The sequence below is a fragment of the Delphinapterus leucas genome, chromosome 2, assembly GCF_059928025.1.
Source record: "Delphinapterus leucas isolate spDelLeu-1000000601 "Yukka" chromosome 2, BTC_Dleu_Yukka2, whole genome shotgun sequence".
NCBI lineage: Eukaryota > Metazoa > Chordata > Mammalia > Artiodactyla > Monodontidae > Delphinapterus > Delphinapterus leucas.
In genome coordinates this window covers 26,024,021-26,044,025 of record NC_143130.1, presented here as the reverse complement: position 1 = coordinate 26,044,025, position 20,005 = coordinate 26,024,021, and positions in this window count along the sequence as shown.

The window sequence follows — 20,005 nt, the reverse complement described above, 5'->3', positions numbered from 1 at the left end:
AAATACACACCACACCATGGATGTGTTTTAAGATTTCTACTTGCCTGCAGTTCATTCATTCAACAAATATTTTTGAGAGCCCAGGACGCTGCAGATAATGTGTATAAAGATCGTTGGAAACACAGAATGTCTGAACTCAAAGGCTTCATGAGCGTGAGAGGTAGAGGGGGTGAAGGAGGAATAAAGATATAAACATTGGATATAAAATGTACGGTCAGGTTTCAACAAGTGCAATGGAGGTAAACGAAGTGGGGAGAGATGACAGCAATTGAAGGCAGAGGAGCCATTTTCTGTTTTCTAGAGGGAGGTAGTGTTCTCTACGGAGGTCAAGTTTCTGCCAACCCTGAAAGAAGCAAGGGTGTGAGCACTGAACACGTCCAGGGGGAGAGGATTCGAGGCAGAGGCCACTGCCAGGCAGAGGCTCTGAAACTGGGCTGATTCCGAAGGGTTGAAGAAGAGCAGAGAGTCGAGGATGGAGTAGAGACGGTGCAGAGGAAGTGGGGAGCGGAGGATGCTAAGACAGGGGTGTAGAGAGGGTCCAGTCCCAGGGACCCCTGAGCCATGCTGAGGCTGCCCAGTAACATCCTACAGTAACTCCTCCCTCTTAGGGACTCTAATCAGCGTCACCGGGCAGCTCTGTATTTACTGAAGGTTGGAAAATTCATTTTCCTGCTAAAGGAAAATGTTCTCTACTCACAACACTTCTGTCACCAACTGTGTGGGATTTCCACGTCAAGCAGTTCTCCGATTCTCTGCAGACACCAATGGGGTGTCCTGCAATTTAATTCAATTCTGATACCAACTACCCAGAGTCAGTGCAGACCCCACAGGTTAGGGCTCAGTCCCAAAAAGTTGCCCCTACTTCAGATGCCAGTCTCAAGTAGTGGATCCCCAAGGTACCCACAATTTTCAGTTGGCTACAAATTGGGGATCCCCCAACCCCTTCCTCAAAGTCAATAATTTGGTTATAAATGCTCACAAAACCCATGGAAACAATTTACTTACATGTAGTGGTTTATTATATATATATTTTTTCAGATTATTTTCCATTATAGGTTATTACAAGATATTGAAGATAGTTCCCTGTGCTATACAATAAATCCCTGTTGCATATCTATTTTATGTCAGTCATTAATTTTGCATAAATTCACAGGGCCAAAACTTATGATATAGTTTCTAGAGTATGTAGTTTCTGTAGTACATAGCTTCCACAGTATATAACTTTGCTAGCTATTCAGAAATAGCAAAATATTTCCTGCTGAAAGAAAATCGTTACGGAAAAAAGATCTGGGCTTACGAGTAAGTAGTGCAGAAGATATATGTCACTCAGAGTAATGTTCTTTCAAACACCATGTTATTTGTCATTAAACATATTTAGACAACTTTGAAATTAGATTTCTTCCTCAAAATGTCCAAACCACGTATTAAACAGGAAACAAACGGAGAGGTGAGAAACCTCACATGCTCTTAAGGAGGACTTGAGTTACTGTCATTCTGATTATGACTTCTTTCCTTTAGTTCTCTAATTTTGCAGGTGACCCTGCCCTACCTGACCACTGAGGCAAGAATGCTGACTCACTGTCAGATGGGCAGATGCCCTGTGGAATGTTGGGAAATACAGAGTCAGGAAGGCATCACAACTTTGCTGTCTGTTGCTGGGTCCCCCAAAGAGAACAAGCAGTTTTGGATAGATATCATATTTATACATTTTGCCATATGCATATATAAAATATACATGTACGCATATGTAAACGTACTTACATACGTGCTCATGTGTTTGTACTCACACGTGTTTATATTATTGGGTATGAAAACTGTGTTAAGTTTGTGAAAACAAAATCAGATGATGCCATTGGGCTGTCGGCGTGTTCATTTGACATCTGGAAGATCCTTTCAGAGCTAGAAGTTTCTGTGTCTCTGTGTGCACACAGATAAGATGCTGACACAGGTCTTGGGATGTTATTTGTCTCTTCATTGGGGGTCTGGGCTTGAAAGGATCAGGGATTGCTCTGGGAAAATGTTCATTTATTTGAAATACTCTTGGCTTACTTCTTCAGAGTTTGGGATAATGATCGTGTCTTCTTCTGCAATCCAGTGGATTCGGTGACAAAGGGCTGGTTTGGCAGAGACCAAAGGCCAACTGCATGATGTGCTATGAGCCTCTGCCAGTCCACATAGTCAAAGGGTTAGCGCTGAAGGGTAGCAGTCATATGGGAAACTGGAAATTCTGTGCATGGAACTTCCAGACCTACTAGTGGGTCCATGCAGATAATACAAATCTATCTTTGCACAAATGGCAAGGCAGGAGGGAATCGGAGTTGGTGATCAGGAACTTGATTGAGCTCGTTCTTCCTTTAAGAGATGTTTCTGTAGGTATGTGCATATTGCTGGAAAGTAATTTAGACAAGGAAAATAATCTATTTGCTAGCAAGGGCAATTAATTTTAAGTTATGGGTGCAAATTTTAATAATTGCTTTATCTATGATGGCATTAAAGAGGTGAATCACCATATAGATTAATCTATCACTATATATACACATACATAATACATACCTTTACATGCACACATATATACATATAAATATATAGATTAACCTATATAAGCTTAGGTCAGGGTGAACATAAAAGCATCGAGTAGAGGAATGTAAGTACAAGCCAAATGGATAATTAATACAATTAACTTTCTTTCCTTTTAAAATGCTCCATCTTTACTATTTTCAGACGTATCTGCAGGGTTTTAGAATGATCAATAGAAAGAACAGTATTCTTCTTGCTGGGGTCACTATTTACAAAGTCAAAGAACTCTCCAAACACCTCAGTTTTCTCATCTATTAAATAAGATGGTTAGGGCTTCCCTGGTGGCGCAGTGGTTGAGAATCTGCCTGTCAATGCAGGGACACGGGTTCGTGCCCCAGTCCAGGAAGATCCCACATGCCGCGGAGCGGCTGGGCCCGTGAGCCATGGCCGCTGAGCCTGCACGTGTGGAGCCTGTGCTCCGCAATGGGAGAGGCCACACTAGTGAGAGGCCCGCGTACCACAAAAAAAAAAAAAAAAGATATATAGAATGGAGTATTTCTCAAAATTATTTTGCTTCTAAAACTTCATCAAATGTATTTTGCCTGTCATCCTTTGCCTCTTTGACTCCCTTTGATTTGAGAAATCCTTCTCTGATCTAGGGCATCCAAGTTTACTCAACACAGGGTGGGTATAGCTCAGACTCATGATAAGTTTTCCCTTCCATGGTCCAGAGGTGAAAACATGAGTTTAGAAAACCAATATATTTGAGGTTTATTATGGACCCTGTACAGGAGAAAATTAGTCTCCATCTGAGACAGTGATTGTCAGGGTTTGGGTTGCATGGAGCGGCTGGGGAACATTTTTGCTGGGATGTGGAGCAGAGCCTACAGGGGAATAAAATGGGCAAAGAAGAAGCTGATCAGGGACCATCCTGCTGTCAAGATGTCCAGATTTCATCCAACACATTGTCTTTGTTGTTCCAATGTTTGAGTAATGTCTCTGTGACTTGAATTTTAAAAACAATGGAAAAGAGCTTGATGCTTTTTTGTTGTTGTTACCATTACTACAAGAAAGCTGGTGAATTGTATAATGTCTTTAAGTTCAAGGAAAAATATAAGCCTGTTGATTTCAGTATTTACACGGTGGAATTTATTTTTGAAGCGAACACATTTTATGCTATGCATGATGCCAAGAAGTCAAGACGGGGAAAGTCATAAAAGAAATAAATGAGAGAAGTTGAGAAATCAATATTTATTTGATACATTTACTAAAATAGTGAACATTCATTATCTCTAAATATTCTACAACTTATAAGAAAATGTACTTTTTTTATAGTAGAGTAACCTAAACAGATCAAACAATGTATTATCTTTTGTATTCTTCTAACTACCAAGAAAAAGTAAGAAAAAAGTTTCTCTGTTTAGGGGAAAATTGGAATTTTTACAGCATCATCAATTTTTAAAGTTAGAGCTGAAGATATGAAATATAGCGGAAAACATTATGATATTTAAAACTCAGGCTGAACATATCACCACATGCCAACCAATTCATTGGATTTTTCACCATCACTAGAGGTTAGTTGGAATTCAGATAAAATCACTAGCAGGAGCTTTCATGGAATTTAGGTTTGAGATGCACAGGAAAGAAAAATGAAGCAAGAAGTCATTTCAGTCTTTTAGAGAATTAAAATATATTATTCCATATTTTTCCTTATCTCAGAAGAAACCAAATTGATCATTTACACAGACTTCCTCCTTTCCCAATAATTCCTCCTACTCTGAGGACATGTCTGAAAGCTGTCATAATATTGATATTACTGGGATATGGATGAGTGATCAGATTACACACAGATAGAATAAACATCAAAAATCAATTCTTTTCTGAACCAGTCCATTGTCTGTTCTTTTTATTTCAGCTTGGTCAACCATGTTGGATTTATCCTGTAGTGGAAAAGAATTAATGCTCCTTTTTTATCTTGGACTAAGTCTATTTTCTAGAGGGCTTAACCCACATCAGGTTGGTTAGCCCTGAAATAAATGATTCCAATGGGTAAAATTAATAGGCGCCATAGGAAAAGGAAAAAGAAGTACTGTAATTTGTGGGAAATTACACTGTTATTAGTGTTAGAAGTACTGTGGTGGGTGATTGAGACACACATACATACACACACGTTTATTGGATCCTTACACTTGGTCTAGCCAAAAGGCTGAGATATGATTCATTAGCTCTGAGATGGAGGCAGCACCAGGGTGAATCTACATAAACAAAACTTATTAAATAAACCTCATCACCATTACTTTCCCCATATAGTTACCCTCCCACAATTTACTGCCTCTAGAGCCCAAATCCTCCTTTCTGGTCACTTTTCCACAATTTATTAGTCTTTGTTAAAATGGTATATAGGTCCCAATCTAACTGCCTACTTGGATTTTCACTTATTTTCTGCAAAGGCCCTGTGCACATAAAAATGTTAAAGAGCAAAAAAATCCGTATACCTTTCCTTTTGTTATTCTGGCTTTTGTTAGTTTAATTTGCAGCAGCTCATGAACAGAACATAAGAAGATAGAGGAAAACATTTTCCTCTCCTACACTTCATCAAGGAAGGGATTTTTGAGCACAGATCTGAAGATGGTGAGAGAATTAGCCACAGAGGAATCAAGGGGAAGAGCATTCTAGGCGGAAGGAAAGGGTGGTGAAAATGCCCTAAAGAGGAAGCATCGGGTCAGACAGGACAGGAGTGGGGGGTAATGCAGAGATTCATAGAGACAATGGAGAGAGTGTTGGCTTTTAGTCAGGTTAAAAAGACCAGGGAGCAAAAAAGGGAGAAGACTCAAATCAATAGAATTAGAAATGAAAAAGGAGAAGTAACAATTGACACTGCAGAAATACAAAGAATCATGAGAGATTACTGCAAGCAACTATATGCCAATAAAATAGACAACCTGGAAGAAATGGGCACATTCTTAGAAAAGCACAACCTTCCAAGACTGAACCAGGAAGAAATAGAAAATATAAACAGACCAAAAGCAAGCACTGGAATTGAGACTGTGATTAAAAATCTTCCAACAAAAAAAAGCCTGGGGCCAGATGGCTTCACAGGCGAATTCTATCAAACATTTAGAGAAGAGCTAACACCTATCCTTCTCAAACTCTTTCAAAATATAGCAGAGGGAGGAACACTCCCAAAATCATTCTACGAGACCACCATCACCCTGATATCAAAACCAGACAAAGATGTCACAAAGAAAGAAGACTACAGGCAATATCACTGATGAACACAGATGCAAAAATCCACAACAAAATACTAGCAAACAGAATCCAACAGCACATTAAAAGGATCATACACCATGATCAAGTGGGGTTTATCCCAGAAATGCAAGGATTCTTCAATATACACAAATCAATCAATCTGATAAACCATATTAACAAATTGAAGGAGAAAAACCATATGATCATCTCAATAGATGCAGAAAAAGCTTTTGACAAAATTCTATACTCATTTATGATAAAAACCCTGCAGAAAGTAAGCATAGCGGGAACTTACCTCAACATAATAAAGGCCATATATGACAAACCCACAGCCAACATCATTCTCAATGGTGAAAAATTGAAACCATTTCCTCTAAGATCAGGAAGAAGACAAGGTTGTCCACTCTCACCACTCTTATTCACCATAGTTTTGGAAGTTTTAGCTAAAGCAATCAGAGAAGAAAAAGAAATAAAAGGAATCTAAATCAGAAACGAAGTAAAGCTGTCACTGTTTGCAGATGACATGATACTATACATAGAGAACCCTAAAGATGCCACCAGAAAACTGCTAGAGCTAATCAATGAATTTGGTAAAGTAGCAGGATATAAAGTTAATGCACAGAAATCTCTTGCATTCCTATACACTAATGATGAAATATCTGAAAGAGAAATTAAGGAAACACTCCCATTTACCATTGCAATAAAAAGAATAAAATACCTAGGAATAAAACTACCTATGGAGACAAAAGACCTGTATGCAGAAAACTGTAAGACACTGATGAAAGAAATTAAAGATGATACAAACAGATGGAGAGATAGACCATGTTCTTGCATTGGAAGAATCAACATTGTGAAAATGCCTATACTACCCAAAGCTATCTACAGATTCAATGAAATCCCTATCAAACTACCAATGACATTTTTCACAGAACTAGAACAAAAAATTTCACAATTTGTATGGAAACACAAAAGACCCCGAATAGCCAAAGCAATCTTGAGAAAGAAAAACGGAGGTGGAGGAATCAGTCTCCCTGGCTTCACACTATACTACAAAGCTACAGTAATCAAGACAGTATGGTACTGGCACAAAAACAGAAATATAGATCAATGGAACAGGATAGAAAGCCCAGAGATACCCAAGCACATATGGTCACCTTATTTTGGATAAAGGAGGCAAGAATATACAATGGAGAAGACAGCCTCTACAATAAGTGGTGCTGGGAAAACTGGACAACTATATGTAAAAGAATGAAATTAGAACACTCCCTAACACGATACACAAAAATAAACTCAAAATGGGTTAAAGAACTAAATGTAAGGCCAGACACTATAAAAACTCTTAAAGAAAAACATAGGCAGAACACTCTATGATCTAAATCACAGCAAGATCCTTTTTGACCCACCTCCTAGAGAAATGGAAATAAAAAGAAAAATAAACAAATGGGACCTAATGAAACTTCAAAGCTTTTGCACAGCTAAGGAAACCATAAACACGATGAAAAGACAACCCTCAGAATGGGAGAAAATATTTGCAAATGAAGCAACTGACAAAGGATTAATCTCCAAAATTTACAAGCAGCTCATGCAGCTCAATATCAAAAAAAACAGACAACCCAATCCAAAAATGGGCAGGAGACCTAAATAGGCATTTCTCCAAAGAAGATATACAGATTGCCAACAAACACACGAAAGGATGCTCAACACCACTAATCATTAGAGAAATGCAAATCAAAACTACAATGATGTATCACCTCACACCAGTCAGAATGGCCATCATCAAAAAATCTACAAACAATAAATGCTGGAGAGGGTGTGGAGAAAAGGGGAGCCTCTTGCACTGTTGGTGGGAATGTAAATTGATACAGCCACTATGGAGATCAGTATGGAGGTTCCTCAAAAAACTAAAAATAGAACTACCATACGACCCAGCAATCCCACTACTGGGTGCATACCCTGAGAAAACCATAATTCAGAAAGAGTCACGTACCACAATGTTCATTGCAGCTCTATTTACAATAGCCAGGACATGGAAACAACCTAAGTGTGCATTGACAGATGAATGGATAAAGAAGATGTGGCATATATATTCAATGGAATATTACTCAGCCATAAAAAGAAATGAAGCTAAGTTATTTGTAGTGAGGTGGATGGACCTAGAGACTGTCATACAGAGTGAAGTAAATCAGAAAGAGAAAAACAAATACCGTATGCTAACACATATATATGGAATCTAAAAAAAAAAAAAACATGGTTCTGAAGAACCTATGGGCAGGACAAGAAGAAAGATGCAGAGGATGGACTTGAGGACAGAAGGAGGGGAGGGGTAAGCTGGGACAAAGTGAGAGAGTGGCATGGACTAATATACACTACCAAACGTAAAATAGATAGTGGGAAGCAGCCGCATAGCACAGAGAAATCAGCTCGGTGCTTTGTGACCACCTAGAGGGGTGCGATAGGGAGGCTGGGAGGGAGATGCAAGAGGGAGGAAATATGGGGATATATGTATATATGCAGATGATTCACTTTCTTATAAAGCAGAAACTAACACACCATTGTAAAGCAATTACACTCCAATAAAGATGTTTTAAAAAAAAGCATTTGCACTAAGAAAAAAAGAAAACAAAACAAATCAAAACAAAACAAAAAAAGACCAGGGAGTCATTGCAGGGTTTTAACATAGGAGAGAAAATTACTTGGCTTATATTCCAGAAAGATCCTGAGTGATGTGTGAGAACAGCCTGTGGGAGAGCAAGAGTAGAAACAGTGAGACCAGCATTAGCAACTTTGCTATATCGTGGGAGATATCTTACACTTAGATTGACGAGAACCCATGAGGCTTTAACTCATATTAGGGGAGACCTGAGGATATATGTCCTGAAGGTATCCATATACCTAAAACAGACAAAACGTATACTTTACATTTTAAATTTTTTTATATAATTTGGGAATATAATGTATGTGTCATTGAACTTGTCCACTAATTATCCTGAAAAGTATCTCATTTATTATTTTATTTATTCCCATGTACTTGGTAAATAATTATATCTTTTGTTGATAGAGGCATGAGCATAGGCTTAAAATCATATTTCTTGCTTACATTTTAACAGTTAAATTATTTCTAATCCATGTGGTTTAAAATCAATTATATGGTTTAGGGATTACAAGTTGACATCTGGCATCCTATAACATGAGTCCAAATTCCAGTTTTACCTTTTGTTTTGTTTCATTTTGCACTTGGTGTTTTTACACTCATGTGTTTTCTAGTGGCAAGCAAGATTTGTAAAAAAAAAAAAAAAACAGAAACCTAATTGGAATCTGAAGTGAGCATTTAATGAATAGAGTGTGGGGACTAGAAAGTAGAGGCAAAGAAACTGAGCATAGTTATTCACATAGACAGTGAGCACTGGGTTTCTGAACACAAATAAAAACACAAATAAAATCCTGGTAAGAGACTGGAAAGTTACTGAACTTCAGACTATAAAGAAAAATTAGAGTTGAAAAGACCAAGGTTTCATGCGAAGGACCAAAAGTCCTTGTGTTATTCTTATATTTACAAATATAAAAATAATTAACTAAACTAGAGCATATCCAACACACTTGACTCATTTTATTTATTTTTTAAAATAAATTTATTTATTTATTTTTGGCTGTGTTGGGTCTTTGTTGCTGCGCACGGGCTTTCTCTAGTTGCGGCGCACGGGGACCACTCTCTGTTGTGCTGCGCAGGCTCCTCACTGTAGTGGCTTCTCTTGTTGTGAAGCATGGGCTCTAGGCGCGTGGGCTTCAGTAGTTGTGGTGCGTGGGCTTAGTTGCTCTGAGGCATGTGGAATCTTCCCGGACCAGGGCTTGAACCCATGTCCCCTGCATTGGCAGGTGGATTCTTAACCACTGTGTCACCAGGGAAGTACACTTGACCCATTTTAAATGACATACAATTAATATCTCCTTGTCATCTCTTGATGGAATATTCTCAGTCAGCTTCCTTCATAATGTAAATTTGTTTTTGCATCATCACAGATCATAATATGTAGGTGATAAACCATTCAAGATAAGACTGAGAAGGTTAGCAGAGGCCAGATCACAAAGGGCCTGGTCACCAGTTTTACTCTTTTTGTGTTTTAAAACTTTAACTGGGCTTCCCTGGTGGCGCAGTGGTTGAGAGTCCACCTGCCGATGCAGGGGACATGGGTTCGTGCCCCGGTCCGGGAAGATCCCACATGTCGTGGAGCGGCTGGGCCCGTGAGCCATGGCCGCTGAGCCTGCGCGTCCGGAGCCTGTGCTCCGCAACGGGAGAGGCCACAACAGTGAGAGGCCCGCGTACGGCAAAAAAAAAAAAAAAAAAATTGAACTTCTATATACTAGCAATTAACAATTCTAAAATTTAATAAAATTACCCTATTTACAATAGTACTCAAAAGGACAAAATAATAAGAATAAATTTAATAAAATAATTATGACATATGCACTGAGAACTACACATATTTTTTAATGAAGGAAAGCATTAAATGGAAGCACATCCCATGGGTAGGTAGACTTAATACTGTTAAGAAGGCAAAAATCTCCAAATTGGTCTAGTGATTCAGTGAAAGCCCTATGGAAATCCCAGCTGGCTTCTACACACAAATTAAAAAGTTGATCCGAAATTTCACATAAGAATGCAAAGGATGCAGAATAACCAAAACTATCTTTAAAAAGAAAAAATTCGGAAGACTCACACTTTCCAATTTCAAAATTTTCTGCAAGACTACAGTACCAAAGACAATGTGATATTGTCATGGCTGGACATATAGTTCAATGTAATAGAATTGAGAATCTAGAAATACACTTTTGCATTTATTGTAAACAGAGTTTCTGCAAGGGTGATGAGGCAAAGAACAGTCTTTCAACAAATTGTGTGGGAAAAAAAAAATCCCTCAACTAGCGGATGGATAAATGAACTATGTTTCCATACAATGGAATACTACTCAGCAACAAGAGTGAACTACTGGGGCTTCCCTGGTGGCGCAGTGGTTGAGAGTCCGCCTGCCGATGCAGGGGACACGGGTTCGTGCCCCGGTCCGGGAGGATCCCACATGCCGCGGAGCGGCTGGGCCCACGAGCTATGGCCGCTGAGCCTGCGCATCCGGAGCCTGTGCCCCGCAACGGGAGAGGCCACAACAGTGAGAGGCCCGCATACCGCAAAAAAAAAAAAAAAAAAAAAAAAAAAAGAGTGAACTACTGAGACATTGATCAGCCTGCATGGCTCTGAAATTCATTACGTTAAAACAAAGAAGCAAGACCCAAAAGGCTACGTAAGATTCTATTTATGTCTCACTCACAATTATAGGGACAAGTGGGCAGAGGGTCTGACTAAACATGTCACTACTAGGAGGTTTTTCTGGGGGATGAGGAACTCTTTTATAACTTGATTATGATGATCATTACACAACTCTGTACATTTGTCAAAAACTATAAAACTGTACACAAAAGAAGAGTGGATTTTACTGTCTATAAATTTTAAATTACATTAAAATGATGTAAAATACTAAAAAATCCACGAATCTATCATTTACCTAAAGTAATTCAAAAGAAACGTCTGACTTTCCATGCGATATAATTTAAAATTTTCTTTTCAAATATCATTTACCACAATTCTCTTTTATGTGATTTCTTGGGGGAAAGGATTCATTCATTTTGAAAGTTTCTTTAAAGATAATGTTTTTTTTAAAAATCTAATTTAAATCAGTTCATGGCTGGGAAAATCTGACCAATGTGTGTATTTCATATATTGTATAATATTTTAACTTTACATATTCAGGTTTCCATTTTGGAGAATCTGAATCAGTAGAAGTTCAGAATGATAGCCCATTTAATTAAAACTTTGAACAAGTAACTAGTCATGGATTTTGAAGCACCTACAAGGGAGGTCACTGGAATTGCCTGCTCTCAATGATCTCCAGAATCCACTCCATCTTCTCTTAATGGGCTTCATATTAATATTTCAGTTCCATAACAGCTTAAAATGAAAATTATTGCTTTGTTGCTCAAATGTCTACAAAGTGCTTCCTGCCTTTAAATTGATACCAAGTCCACCAAATAGTTTATACCCGAGAGCTTGTGAGGTGTGGGAAGGATGGGAGGAGACAGGCTTTTATTCAGTGGTGTGGACACAACAGCCCACCTCTCAGACAAGCAGATTCTTCTCCATCTTACATACCTGAGTACGTTTGAGGAGTAACAGATGGATATTTTGTGGGTAAATCCCAAGCAGAGTTAAGGATAATGGTATTTGTCTGCTTCCTTGAATTTTTCTCTATTTATCTTTCTCATGAATTGCTTCAGTAACTTTCCTAATTTATATTTGCCAGTGGGTCTTGTTTGCTTGAATTTCAGGAGTATTTAGCCAACTGTTGCGAACTCCCAAAGTCCATGGTTTATGAAGCACAACTTACCATAAGCTTACTTCCAGGTTAGCCTTGATTTCAAATTTTAATATTATCATCACCATCATCATCATCATTATTACAAGTATCTCTAGTGAAATCAGAAGATTTTAGGATTTTAGAATCTTAGGATTATTTATTTAAAAAAAAAGAAAAAGAGAAAGCCATTGCTGAGTGTTTTTACAGGAGCTCATCCAAACAGTTCCTGTTATTTCCTTATCCCTGTTGAATCATATCCTGTGATTCAAGTTCACACATAATAGTTTTGCACAGTTCCATTCCACCTAGAACAACCATAAACTGTTGGTACAAAAGTGCCATAAACAGTCTGAAATGATACAGATATTTGCATGTGTCATAAGCAGAGGAATACACGTGAATGCTACCAAGCAGCCTGTAAATAGATTAAGGGTGTTTATTTTCAAGTGGAGGTTAATGTCTCAAAATCCAATTGGTAAGCATAGGGCAGTGGACTGGGAGGAAGCTGGGTTTATGCACAATTACACACATTGCTTCATGAACAAAATGTGAGGTTGAGTTGGCATGGTCTTCTGATGATAACCAACCCTCCTTCTCAAAGCTCACCTGTGGTCTGTGATCCGTCTGTATTGACCAAACTATTTCCTGTGAGTGTCACTTGAACCACAGAGTGAAGATGATAAACGAAAGGAATGTTGTTTATATTGTAACCAATGATTGAAAAATCAGCCTACAGCCCTCATGTGTAAAAATGAAATGTTTAAAAACTTTTGAGACTACTGGGGTGATCGCCAACTGGATATTTGATGATACGAGGAATTATTATAAAATTTTAGGTGGGATAAAGGTGTTGAGGTTATATTGTGTAAAACTTCTTATCTTTAGAGGAAAGCATTGACTGCAGTTGCCTTGGCGTCAGAAATTGCTTCAGAATATCTGGGGAAGAGAGAGTAGGGTTTTATATGAAGCAAAACTGGCCATGACTTTCTATCTCTGAAGTTGAGTGATAGATCCAGGAGGGTCCATGACATGAGGTATATCCTTGTACTATCCTTGTATTATCTTTGAAATGTTCCCCAATAACAAGTTAAATAAATCAATACTTTTTAGGAAGGAAATCTAGAACTTGTTTCGCAAATCTTTTGTTTTTAAAACTTATATAAGGATCAGCAACACAGACTCAACGTGGGATCCGGACAGCCAAGTGCACATTGTTTGTTTGTAGAGGAGATCTTTATTTTCTTTCCTTTGTTTTGGGGTAAGAGGGATATTTAATTAAGACTATCTAATTATTTAATAATGCTAAAGTTTATTTGCCTCAAAATATTTGCCAGTTCTCTTTTTATTTCACCTTTTCTCTTCCTCTTTTCTGTTATCTGCTCTCCTTTTTTATTTCCTTTCTCCTTACCTTCCTCTACTCTGATGTTTTATCCAATATTTTTAGCTCTTTTCAGTGGCAGACTCAGCCCAGGGACCTAATCTGTCACCAGTGGATGCAGACATTTTCCTCAGCTGCTCTGTCCGTAAAGATCTCTTGTCCAATAACATTTCCAAGGCAGACGTGAGTATTGGAGAGGTTATGCCAGTGGCACATAAAGTAGAAAACTGTAAGTTTTCAGGAAGGGAAACATTACCATTTTCCTTACCCCTATTTAGAATCTCATTAAAAATCCAAATAATAAATTAGGGACAATACTTTGATAACCCATTTCCAAGGAGCTCAGAGATTTAAAATAAGTAAGAATGCTTATCTTTCCAGTCTCCTCTATTAAAGGGGTTGTTCTAAGTTTCTTAGTTGTCTTTTACTGTTCCATAGAGAGCAGGGCTTTCAGGTAGGTTGAAAATAATGGGGGGCGGCGGGCTCACTGGCAGCAAGGCTGGTCCAGCCTCGTGTCCTGGGAAGAATGAATTTAGAGTGAATGAAGTTTGAGTCACCACCTGCCTGCCATTTACTGATATACAATCTTGGATCAATAGTTCAACATCTCTGAAGACTATTTCCTCAAAAGGAAATTGGGAACAGGTAATATCTTATTTATAAATTGTCTGGAGGATTAAATTGATCGAGAAACTGTAAAGAAAGTATAAATCTAGTGTTCTCCCTGAAATACTGTAGGAACCCGTTAATGTTAATTTCCCTCCATCTTTGTACCATTCCTAATTACATCCAGCACAGAACAGGATAATAAAAGAGTGAAATCAGATTGAATGTTTTATCTCCTGGATTCTGGAAGACAAGCTGGATATCTAGCCACCTTCTTGTTTCCTTCTTCTTCCCTAAATGAAAGTCTGGAGAATTTCACTCCCTACTTATAATGAAGATAAAAGGGAATTCCAGCATCCTGAAACACGTCAGCCTGTGGAAAGAAGGAAATCAGGGTGAATAGAAAAAAGAACATTGACTCAGAGTAACGGGTAGGTATGGTGATTCACTTACCATGTCTGAGACACAATCAACTCATGTATGAAATGGGTATAATCATGTCATTTCTGAGCACCACTAAGTGCTGCTGGGACAATCAAATTGCCTATTAAATGAACTCAGTTAGAAAAATCATAAAGCACTTTATAAGCGTAGAGTGTATAAGTTAAACTATGGTCCATAGCACTAAAATATACTTAGACCTGTAAAGACAATAATACAAATAAATAAATGCATACATACATATGTAAACAAACAAACAAAACCTCAAACACTAGCTGACGTGACCCCAGGGGTGGAGGAGGAACAGCAAGTGTGATTTATCTATTGCTTTGGGAAAGGAAAGTGTTTATTGCCTTTTGCAGAGTTAGTTACTGATAAAAGTTCACCCTTATCCATACACTACCAAATGTAAGGTAGATAGCTAGTGGGAAGCAGCCGCATAGCACAGGGAGATCAGCTCGGTGCTTTGTGACCACCTGGAGGGGTGGGATAGGGAGGGTGGGAGGGAGGGAGACGCAAGAGGGAAGAGATATGGGAACATATGTATATGTATAACTGATTCACTGTGTTATAAAGCAGAAACTAACACACCATTGTAAAGCAATTATACTACAATAAAGATGTAAAAAAAAAAAAAGTTCACCTTGCTCCTTGAGTTGCAGCCTTTGCCCCACAGATTCAGGGAAAAGCCCTGAAAGCAATTCCCAAGTGGAGTCTGGACTACAAGCGAGACATTTGATTTAAAAAAATTATTTTCTGGCCAGAAGCCATTGTTTATTACTATTTGATAATGATGTAATGCCTGTAACTTGAAAAAGTTATGTCTTTGGAACTTAGAATTTGGTCTATAATAATAGAATGAGTAGATATTTATTATAGTAAGAGCCACTATGGAAGAGATTTTTCCTCAGTAAAATACCGCCATACGTTTAAGAGAGGAATCTCTTTTTCATTGATGGATGAATATCAATGAATAGGAATCACTCCAGAAGTGGCCATATGCAAAAGTTGAGGATATTTTAAAAGTTAAAATAGCCTTGATTTTTATTATATTGACCTCATGATTTCATCATCCTCTGCGAGCCCATTAACAAAGTGTCTTGAATGGAACTTTTTTTTGCGGTACCCGGGCCTCTCATTGTTGTGGCCTCTCCCGTTGCGGAGCACAGGCTCAGCGGCCATGGCTCACGGGTCCAGCCGCTCCGCGGCATGTGGGATCTTCCTGGACTGGGGCACGAGCCCGTATCCCCTGCATCGGCAGGCGGACTCTCAACCACTGCGCCACCAGGGAAGCCCTTGAATGGAACTTTTAAAAGCCTCACTGAACACCAGCCATCCACGCCCTGACCCTACAGGCTAAGCGTCTTTCCCTAGTCCTGACCAGGAGGACTGGAAGGATTCTAAGAGTTCACTGCATCAGGTCTGGACTTCCTTGTCCCACTGGGGACTCCATCCCCCAGAGGCTTGGAGAAGAATACTCAAGGGCACAGCTTCCCTGGTACCTGGTATGTTTCCCGGGCTGGGAACCCAGGAAATTCACCTCCTGACTCCTCTGATTTTCACCTCATTTCCAGCTCTGCTTTCATTTCACACTAGGGCAGAATCCTGACCTGAACATCAGCCTGGCTAGAAACATTTTGGTACCTGAGTGAAAAAACCATACGTGGGATTTATATATTATTTCCCACTTTGCGCCCATAGCCAAGACAGGTGAAACAAAAGCAGAGCCACTGTGCCCCAGAGATTAAGGGGCTCGTTAATGGAAAGCAATGCTCATAATTCACCTGGACTGGCAGTCAGGAGGGGAAGCACCTGGTGAAAAGTTGTGGTCACAGGAGGAGGTGCAGGGGGTTATTGGGACATTAGCATGCCAGTAGGAGAGTGACAATCAGTTCATGTGAAAGACTAGAGGTGAGACTCAGAGGGACGCTAGTATCAGGATCAAACAGCCAAATTGAGTCTTGTAGAAGCAACCCCAGAGCACTGAGGAAGTCTGGCCAGAAAACGATGCAATAAAAGTGATGTTGGAAGAATGGATGGATGAAGAGTAGAAGGGTGATTAAAAGCAGGACCACGTGATCGTTTTCAATAACAATCCTTGGTTGGGCAGTTGTGTGCTGAAATAATCAAGGGCACAGCTGAGGGCATATATGACAACAGAGGATACACTGATTATGGTGAGGAAAGATCTTGGTTTTGAGGAGATGATGACTTTTATTTCTGAGCATGATGCAGTTTCTCCACAGGAGGTAGTGGGCCAAGTTCAGACCTGCTGTAGGACCTCAGATCCTGTGAGCAGCAGAAGGTTGAAGGTTGCAATGGTGGCTCTGGGTAGAGCCTTGAATTCTGCAAAGTCCCACCACCAGCCCAGTAGAGGGAAAAATGGAGGTCACCCCCTCCCACTTTCCTACTAACTGACCCGGAGGAAACAGGAAGCAAATGGAAATGCATTCCCTCAACCTGTCTCTTAGAATCTACCTTGTGTAGAACTTGCTCTGCATATATGTTGGTAATAAACAAAGCTAGTCTCCAAACTTTGAATGCAAACCTGATTTTTGGCCTCTTCTTGTGTACTGCCATTTGAAAATTGGGAATATCCAAAATTGAAATATACACAGGAAATAGGAGGTTATAAAACTAGAGTGAGAAATCAGACCTAGCAAGTCCGAATTTATCTACATAGAGGTGAACGTTGAAATTCTATGAATGCTAAAAAGTGGGAAAGATAAGTGATATGGCCAAAAGTCATATAATAAATTAAAGGTCTGAGTTAAACTTTTAACACCAAAAGTTGTGGTATATAGAGCCAAACAGGAGGCAAACCCCCAAATTTCTGTCGTAACCTCCAATTTGCTTTCACCACTTCCCTGGATTATTTGTATTCCTTACACATATCTCCTTAACATTACACTACCTCTGGGTGTGGTATTTTATTTGTGGAATGGGAGATAAGAGCAATTTTGAATGAAGTGTCAAAAAACAGAAAATTCACATTGATAGCATAAACCAAATTACCACCTAGTAGACAGATAAGGAAAACAACAACGATTTAAATATGATATACCGAAATTAAAACACACATCGTTTTGTAAGTCTATCAGCATAGTATCTAATGATAGGATCAAGCAAATATTATTTTCCTTTGACATAGCGGAATAATTTGGAAACAAGAGACATGGGTCAAAATTGACCAGAATATTTAACTCAGTACGCTTGATTTGAGAGATAGAAATAAAAACCTGTCAAATTGCAAACACATCCTTTCTCTTCTTGATCACTAACATGATGATCAGAACCTTGGAAAAATGTGCCTGAAATCATGATTTGCCAGCATTTGGTTATGAAACTTTTCAATCAAGTACCTTTTCATCAGTACTGCTGAGCAGTAGCCAATATCATCTTTAATTTCGCAGGCAAAGTAACCTAGGCACAGAATGACTTTCTGAAAGACGTAGAAGAAGTTGGTGTGATAACCCTTCAAAACTAATTCAATGGACCAAGTGAAGACCACTTGAGGGCAAAATGGAAGATGAAAAACGTTTAAAGGGTAGTTTGGAGGCTGTTAGTGTCTGGTCAGCCTTTTTCCTTAAAAACCTATTCTTAATGGGACTGTAGGAGCCCGACTGATAGAACTTTCTGGTTTCTTTACTTTTCCTCCATGCCCAACCTGGTTGAGAAATTCAACAAAACAAAACAGGAAGGCCCATGAGAGACCAAACTATTACCCTTAATTGGGCTGATAGTGGGGTGAGTGGGCTCCCCGGTACTGACCTCAGAATCAGGCAAAGGGACCCTCACACCCAACCTCCCAGCCTCCAAGGCAGGGTCTCTCCAGTGAGGCGGTGCTCCTATAAACTGACATAGGCACTGAACGTGGCCTGTAAAAGATGTACAATGATATTTATTAAATTAATTGATGAATTGAATTAGAATAACTTTTCTCTGCATTGTTCAATACAAAGAAAACAACTAAATTATTTGTTTCAGAATCATCTAATACCCAATAAAACATTTTTAACCTTTTTGGGGCATAATTCTATATTGTTCCACTTATCTAGGAACTAGTCTGTGTAATGAAAACAATCATTATTGAATAGCAAGGAAAAAATACTTGGGTACATACATCTGTCCTGAAAAGAATGCTTTTCCAGATTCATTATTCATATTGTAGCCTAAAATTCTTACAAATGCAAGACTTGTTCAGAAAAAAGCAACCCCACTTAAAGAAGACGAAAATAGTTTTCTTGGAACTGTCTCACCTGCCCAGGAAAGTGGAACTTCTCTGTTGCACTAACCTTCATAATTATCGTTAAATCAAGTCTTTAAAGGAGAGAATAGATTTTTAGAAAGAAGACGTCTTCAAGGTAATCCTTGAAGATTACAGTGAAGTCCATCCAAGGTCAGAAGTGATATGCAAATGGCTCTAAAGTGTGAGGAGGGACTTCCCTGGTGGCACAGTGGTTAAGAATCTGCCTGCCAATGCAGGGAACACAGGTTAGAGCGCTGGTCTGGCAAGATCCCACCTGCCGCGGAACAACTAAGCCCCTGCGCTACAGCTACTGAGCCTGAGCTCTAGAACCCACAAGCCACAACTACTGAAGCCCGTGTGCCACAACTACTGAAGGCTGCGTGCCTAGACCCCGTGCTCTGCAACAAGAGAAGCCACCGCAACGAGAAGCCTGCGCACCGCAGCTAGAGAAAGCCCGCGCATGGCAATGAAGACCCAACACAGCCAAATAAATAAATAAATCTTTTTGAAAATGTTTAAAAGGTAAAGTGTGAGGGAAGGCCTTGGTTTTCTTTTCTGATTTCCATGGCCCTACTTTGTGACTCGAAGAGTCTAGCTGATTCTATGTTACGTGAGGAAGTTGAAAGGAGATAGAATACAAGGTCTTTCCTGGAAATAACATGTACGTTATTTCCTAACTTTTGAAGACCTGCCTTTTTTGTTTTCTCCAGAATAAGGTGTAGTAATCCATAGCAGTAGACAGCAAAATAAAAAATGAGGAGGGGCCCTTTTGAAAGACTTCTGGTGTTTCTCAATGAAGGGGGTGGGACTTAGGCAACGTCATTTTACTGTAATAACAGAAATGCTGGCTTCTACACATTTATCTTAAAATCTAAAGACACAGAACCGCAAGAAACACTATTTCTCATACAGACTGCAATGAAGCTCTAAAGATGTGGGCCCTTCAAATCACTGGATGTATTTTCTCTATTCTTTTATTGGGACTCGTGTTTATCATTAGTGGATCATTCAGATACTTTTTGTCTTGAGCAATACATATTACCAATTTTATACCAGGTCCTATGATACATGCTGGTAACAGAACTATTAATAGGAAAGGGCTTTTACCCTCCAATGTCTCCTAGTCTTGTTGGAGGGACCCGATACCTGAGCTGAATTGGGGAG